The sequence below is a fragment of the Nicotiana sylvestris genome, chromosome 3 (genome assembly GCF_000393655.2).
Source record: "Nicotiana sylvestris chromosome 3, ASM39365v2, whole genome shotgun sequence".
In the NCBI taxonomy this organism is placed as follows: domain Eukaryota; kingdom Viridiplantae; phylum Streptophyta; class Magnoliopsida; order Solanales; family Solanaceae; genus Nicotiana; species Nicotiana sylvestris.
The window spans coordinates 220,017,536-220,025,193 of record NC_091059.1 but is presented as its reverse complement, the minus strand read 5'-3'; the positions used below and the strand labels follow the sequence as shown (position 1 = coordinate 220,025,193).

The 7,658-nt window shown below is 39.8% G+C and overlaps 1 long non-coding RNA gene across 1 annotated transcript; it reads left to right on the top strand.

Moving 5' to 3' along the window:
• The first annotated feature begins 4,777 nt into the window (after positions 1-4,777).
• Positions 4,778-5,594, top strand: LOC104226960 (uncharacterized). Its single transcript, XR_710970.2, has 2 exons — positions 4,778-5,136; positions 5,253-5,594. It is a non-coding gene; the product is annotated as an uncharacterized lncRNA (long non-coding RNA).
• The last annotated feature ends 2,064 nt before the right edge of the window (positions 5,595-7,658 follow it).

Here is a 7,658-nt window from a genome sequence, read left to right as displayed (position 1 = left end):
TCAGGTATAGCTCTCCTCGAACATCCTCATATCCTCAGGATCGATGTCGGACTCAGATTCATAATCGTCAACCACGACGCCCTTGCCCATCTCACTAGCTGAAATGGGGGCGTGGTTCGGCCGCGATATTGAAGGGTCGCTCGAAACAGCAACGGCGGCCTCAAAACTCTGTCTCTCCGCCAAATCAACCCTTTGCATGCTCACAATGGGCGTCGTCTCCATGGTTGGGTTGGAACTATCTCCGACTTCGATCACCGCTGGGGCAAGGATGCTCTTCGAAGAAGTTTCTGCCGGGGAAACCTTTTCCAACACCACCCCCGTCTCTTCGGTGGGTCCTCCCCACTACTTACTCAGGAAGATTCACCAATGGAATGGGCTGCAGGAGTCGAAATCTCCGGCTGAGTAACCTCCAAGCGCAAAACATTGGCCGCAGGTGCAGGCTGGATATAATTCTTGGTGCTGGCTGGATAGCAGCCCTCAGCGCAGGACGAGTAGAAGGCGCCAGTTGAAGGAATGCGAGCGGAGGAGCCCTCTTTCTCATCACTCCTCCCCGACCTGTCAGTAAGGAGGGATTAGATCGTACAACGACAAAGTTTTTAAAAAAAACTATGAAGTAAGGAACAAATTAAAACTACAAGCCAAGTCACCAGTAAGAGGCTTATTCCCAAACTTCTCATGGAAGGGCATCCACTCGCGAATACCCACCGTGTGGGGTAAAATTGCGCTCACCCAATCTCGGATATCGGCGACCAGCGGGGGAGGTAATCTCTCGGCTGCAAAGACAACAAGTACTCAGCAATGTCTCCTAAGGGAAGACGATCGACGACCGTCTTAAGAAGAATTACAAAGTAAAGGAAAACTTACGAGCAAAGTTCTACGTCTATGGAAATTCAGCCGAGTCCGCCATGAGGTGCTCCATCCGCACATAGAAGTAGCTTTCCCAAAAGCGGCGATTGGACTTGTCGTCCATCTTCACCACCAAACGCTTGGTTCCTCGATGGCGTATATGGATCATCGTACCCCGAAGAAAATGAGGGTCAAAGATATGAAACATGTGCCCCAGGGAAATTCCTCGGCCGACCATCTTCGTGTACTTGATGAGCATAAGAAAGAGTTTGTACGCGTACGGGGAGAGTTGAGCTGGGCACACTTCGTAGAATCAGCAGAAGTCCACCACCAGAAAAGGAAGGGAAAACGTGTACCTAACAACGAAGGGGTACGCGTAAAACGCGCAGTACCCCGGGCGGTGCAAATGCACAATATACTTCCCCACCGGAACCATTTTGATGTGAGCAGGGATCCCCTACTTAGCTTTAAGCGCCGCGATCACCGCCTCATCCATGGTGGAAGGAACTGACTCCGGCTCACTTCTTGATGGGCTATAAAAATCAGTTCTCGCCTTCCCCAAACGAGGAACTATCTCATCCACAGTTGAAAATCCCTCATCTTCCACCACCTCCACTCCCTCTTCGAGTAGGGATGCGTCGCTTTCTAGCACCGGAGCACCAACAGCTCTATCGGATTGGGAAGAAGTACTAGCCATTTATCTTTGTTGATCGAAATAAACAAGAACGGTGAGGGAAAAAAGATAATGGTCACTTCAAATTCTATCGAAAGCAGAAGTATGAAAGACTAAAGGAAGAGGAAGTTTGCAAAGTTCTTTCTCAGGTAAATTGAAAAACACAACAATCAAATAAGGGATTCCCCCTATTTATAGAACATAAATGTCCTGAGCGGGAAACCCAAGAGCCGCCAATCAAAAAAAAACTTAAAGGGCACGGGAAACGATACGGTTCCTGGGAATCATGCGCCATAATGATACATAATGGATATTCATGGTACCCTGAATCGATGCGATGATCCAACTTTGAAGTGACGTAACGGTCCAATGAAATCCTTGAAGCGTCATGTCGCCACCTCACCTTAAGGACCTGTTCCATGCATAATATTCAGATTTCTCCTAACTTTTGAATCAATAGAATCCGCCCATCGAGCTCGCCAAAAGGTGACCCCAACAGGCGAAGGGACTAACTGTATGGGTCAAAATCTGACCACAAGATGGTTTTCATTAAAAGGAACGATAAGGGATCGACCAAGCCGTAGTCGTTCCCCCGAGGTGTACTAGCAACGAGCATCCCCGCCACTGCCAAGATCGAGCCGTCAGAAGGATTACACCGCAGAACATGTCGTGATACTTGGGCGAATAAGGAAGAGCACAGTCATGAGAGAGTACGCTGGTTAAAGACCGTTGGATAAATGGAAAAATTGATAATATTATACGAGGGGCTCCCATCCCAGAAAGAGGCGAATCAATATATGTTAAAGACGAGAACAAGAGGAGATCTCCAACAACGAACCAAAGGCTCAACTATTGGTTGTCACCTCTTGTAGTCACCATTGTTGAATCCAAAAGGATAGATATGATAGTTATCAACAACTTTTCCTCTTTTCCTTCTTTGCTCTTACAAGTATGGAACAATATGTCAAAGATGTAAACTTATCATTTACATTTGATGTATGTTAATCATCTTAAGAAATATTATACAAGCTCGGTCTCCTTCGATTTTCGTATTTTATATGTTCGGATCTAGAGTTAGTTATGTTTAGCTAGGATTTACCCTCTTTTTCTCGATTAATTAGTTTAACTAAAAGGTTTAATACTTATTTAGTCAAACACATACCATTCCTAATAATAATTGGCAAAATTTTAGCCTAAGATTAGTCTTGATAATTAAAGCTTAAAATAATTGGCAATGGATGGCCAAATCCTACCAAACGAACTTAAATATAGAAAAACTTGAATATTCAATTCCTAATTTCACGCTTGTGTCCTTACAAAATTCAGATCCATCGCAAACAATCACCAAATATTCAGTACAAGTTTAAGCTGTTGTTTATCAATATGCATATCACTTTGATATCACTAAATCGCAAAAAACCACCAAAGATTTTTATTGATATACATCATTGTATATCAGTATATATCACACAAGATTTTCATGAATATACATGTACATGTGTGCGGCGCTAGATTGCCGCCAGAAGGTCCGGTCGAACCCAGTAGCTTTGGTTCGAATCTTGTATTTGTCTTAAAAATTTCATTAAATATGTATAAATTATTAAGTTAGAACCCAGTAACTTAAAACGATTAGAATCCCGAACCCATAAGCTTGAAATTCTGGCTCCTCCTCTGCATATGTATCAATATGCATTATATACAGGAGAGAAATAGATATACGCGATTGATATACACTAATACATCAGGTGATATACATTTTCCACCTACCACACCGACACTTGCATTTTCCACGTTCTTTTAACATCGGCATCAACAAACAACAATATCTCATCCTGACAAAACATTAGACCCACGTTATTCCAGTAAAAGAATCTTCTTAGGATATTACTTTATCTTTTTTATATGCATTAAGCTTAATTAAATCTCATTTACCCCTGGTATTCCTGACAAAGGCTGTTCATTTGGATCGGATATCCGAAATTCGAATCGAGCCGTTCAATTTCGGATTTTGGATTAGATCAGATTTCGGATTGTGTTTATTAAATTTTCGAATTTCGGATTTCAGATTCGGATTGGTATAATTTTAATCCGATACGAGCCGATCCGAAATCCGAAATTAATAGGGTATGTATAAATACTAAACTTTAATTTCGGATAGCCAGTACTTCCTTTATATCTTCCTCCAAGTTATTACCTTTGCAATTGCTCGATTTAGCTATATTGACACCATTATACTCTCATAATTGCATAAACATGAATTTTTCTTATTGTATTGCCTCTTTTACAAAGAAAATATACATATGAGTTTGCAACTTTGAGGCATAATAATCTGATCCGAAATTACGAAAATCCGATCCGATATTAATTCGGATTACATTTTCTAGAATCCAAAATTCAAAATTCGAATCTGAAATGTGTTAAATCCGATCCGATCCATGAACAGCTCTATTCCTGATTCCAGAATGGCATTAAAACTGTTGACCTCGAAAATACGAGTAAGAATTAAATTTGATTAGTGATTTTAAAGATATGTGATTTAGTTTAATACCAATTAATAATCAAGAAATATGAAGTAGAGATGAAAGATAGAAGTGAATGAAACATTAGCGATGGCCTCGAGCTTAGTGACCTCGAGGTGGCTTAAAGCAGTAAGAATGATTAAGTAATAAAAATAAAGTAAGAACAAAGGAGCTAAAAGGCAATGTTGATGAACATTAGGCAAAAAGGTAGAGAATATATTCTTTTCTTAGTGATTATGTGGTATTACAAATGATTGATGTCCTCTTTCTATAATAGGGGAACCCTAAATAAGGAATATTTCTATTTACAGTAAGGAATATTCTTGGTACAACTGTCTAACCGTCTAGTACGAACTAGTACAATCATATTTCGGGATTTGCGCCATGACTTTGAGAACGTGACAGGAATCTAACTCGTTCTGGTACAAATCCATAACGGTACTATTTCGGGGTCGAACACACTCGACCTCGATTTGCATCGTGCTTCGCCTTCGAACTCGGGTGTGGTCCCTCAAGCTCGAACTTGATCTTGTCCGGACTTGGACTCAGGACGGGCCCTCGAGCCTATAAGTCGGAGGCATACGATTTTGACCGTATACAAAAACAAAGAAATCCCTCATGCTATATTAAATGTACTTAATATATTAGAAAAACAGATTAATTTTCCAAGGTAGGGAAAGGGCAATAAAATGTGGGGGGGCCAGAGTATTGAACAAGTCATGAAATAAGCGTACGAGAATGCTTATCCAAATGCCAGAGTCCACAACATTTAATAGGTCAGCTTCCTAGCCCTTTCCGCCACACCACACTTTGTCCTGGACCTGCACTTGTGCTTCCCTTATAAAAAGTCTCGCCTTTGCATTCATTAATTCACATACACAAAGTAGGTTGGTAGAGATTTGTTTAGCAGATCTGAAATGGGAGATGAGTTTATCAGGAAAACTATGGGGATTGGTGGGTTGGAAAGCTTTTCCCTTCTGATTGATTAAACGCTTTCCAATTCCACCCATTCCTATGGTTTTTCAGTAATCTCTCCCTTTTCTCATGCTTTGGTTTTCTCACTTCAGAGATCATACAGATGAACTTTGAATGGAACAGGTAAAATTTAATTCTTCTGCTGCTGCATTAAGAAAACACATTTTTTTTTCACTTGGCCATCTAACAAGTTCCGATTGAGAACTAATTGAGCTGTCCTTATTGAAACATTTGAACAGATATTGTCATTTTCTGGCCCTTCAACTGTGATGATGTACATTCCTGTATTTCGGTCTCTCAAACAAACACATCTAAATTGATTGGGAATGTTGTAGAAAAATCTTTGGTTTTCCTTACAATATCGTTATCTCGCGATCACTTTGTTAGGCTCTTTATTTACTAAAGGTTAATAGTATTAGTACTCCATTTTAAGTTTGCACGTGATAGTGTGAGAGCAATCTTATCTCCTATAAAGATGTAACAACTTCCACGATTCAATCAGTTATCACCGGCTGAACTTGGTATGTTTGGTGTAAATCTTATATTCCTCTTTGAGAAATTTATTGAATAATTACAAAGTATTAATTTAGAACTCAATAACTTAAAACAACTAAAACCCAATAGTAACTCATAAGTTTCAAATTCTGGCTCCGCTTTTACCGATTATGCCGTTGCGTCGCCTTTCTTGTTTCAGATCAAAGTGGTCTTAATTTTAAATTGTAATAGGAGATTAATTATTATTTTTACCCGAATACAGTCAGATTGAGCAGGACGAAGACGGAATACCTTGAGTGCAAATTTGGGGCAGAGCCGACGGAAGCGGGAGTGGAAGTGAGGCTTGATTCTCAAGTCATCCCTAAGAGGGGTAGTTTCAAGTACCTGGGGTCGTTTATTCAGGGGTCCGGGGAGATCGACGAGGATGTCACACACCGTATAGGGGTGGGGTGGATGAAATGGAGGTTAGCGACGGGAGTCCTGTGTGACAAGAAAGTGCCACTGTTACTGAAAGGTAAATTTTATAGGGCAGTGGTTAGGCCTGCTATGTTGTATGGGACCGAGTGTTGGCCGGTGAAGATCTCACACATCCAGAGGATGAAAGTTGCAGAGATGAGGATGTTGAGGTGGATGTGCGGGCATACAAGGAAGGATAAGATTAGAAATGAAGATATTCGAGAGAAGGTGGGTGTGGCCCCCATGGAGGACAAGATGCGGGAAGCAAGACTCAGATGGTTCAGGCACATTCAGAGGAGGAACACTGATGCACCAGTGAGAATGTATGAGCGACTGACTATGGTGGGTACGAGGAGAGGTAGAGGGAGACCTAAGAAGTATTGGGGAGAGGTGATCAGGCAGGATATGGCGCGACTTAGGGTTACTGAGGACATGACCCTAAACAGGGAATTATGGAGATCGAGCATTAAGGTTGTAGGTTAGGGGAAATTGTGATGTCTTTTTTACAGCTCACTAGAGTGAGACTAGCCAGTTAGGAATTAGTCTTAGGATGCTATTGATCAACTACTGATGATGGGCTTTATCTGTTGTGTATTAGTATACCTTACATCTTTCTCGTATTTCCTATATCTCTTATATTGTTGTTACTTTGTTATTTTATGGTATTTATGTTATGTTATGGATTTTATGACATTTTATGTTATTTTATTATGAGTCTATTGATAGTACTAATATAGTGTCTCTTGTTGCCTCTTTGAGCCGAGGGTCTCCTGGAAACAACTTCTCTGCCCCTCGGGTAGAGGTAAGGTCTGCGTACATATTACCATCCCCAGACCCCACTTGCGGGATTACACTGGGTTATTGTTGTTGTTGTTGTTGTATTTACATGTAAATATTAAATAATTATCCTAGTTCGATTGTGTAGATATATTTTTATACTCGGAGCATAGAGCTTAACTTTTTCTTCCTTGGAACCTAAACTTTCGTCAAAACAGCCAATAGGAGATTGTAATCGGTAAACCCAATATGAAAATGACATGTGGAATAATGAATTTTTGATCCAATCAGTTAAGCAAATTTACTTTTGGAAAAAAATTCAAAGGCTGTCCTAGTCGGTGGGCCTAAAAATTGCTGTACCCATTGAACATGTTTTTTCTTCGTTCTACTACGATTGGACCATTTTAGCTTTTTGACAAAGGATGAGACCCAGGTTGTATAGCCAGGGCTCCTACTAGGGTATGTTTAAAAGTTACCAACGAAAATTCCAATTTGCTATTAAAGCTTTTAATCGAACATAAAGTTGAAGATATTAAAAAAGTTAATATAATTGTATTATCAAAAAAATAAAATCTTAGTCGTTTAATAAACGTGAATTTTTAAAAGTACATCGATATCTTTGACTTTTTTCTATTTGTAAGTATACATATTTCATGTCGATATGTGCATTAAGAGCATATTGTGCGCACAATTACATGGGGAGCGATCTTATGTTACTATACCCTCGTCCCAAAATATGTAAGAGTATTTGATTAGCTAGGTATGAGGTTTAAGAAAAAAAAAGAAAAACTTTTGAGATTAAGCCATACAAACTTTTGTGGTTATAAATTATCTTACTAAGAGTAACATGAAAAGTTTAACATTAAATTGTTAATAAGCATAAAAAGATATCATTCTTTTTTTGGTATGGATTAAAT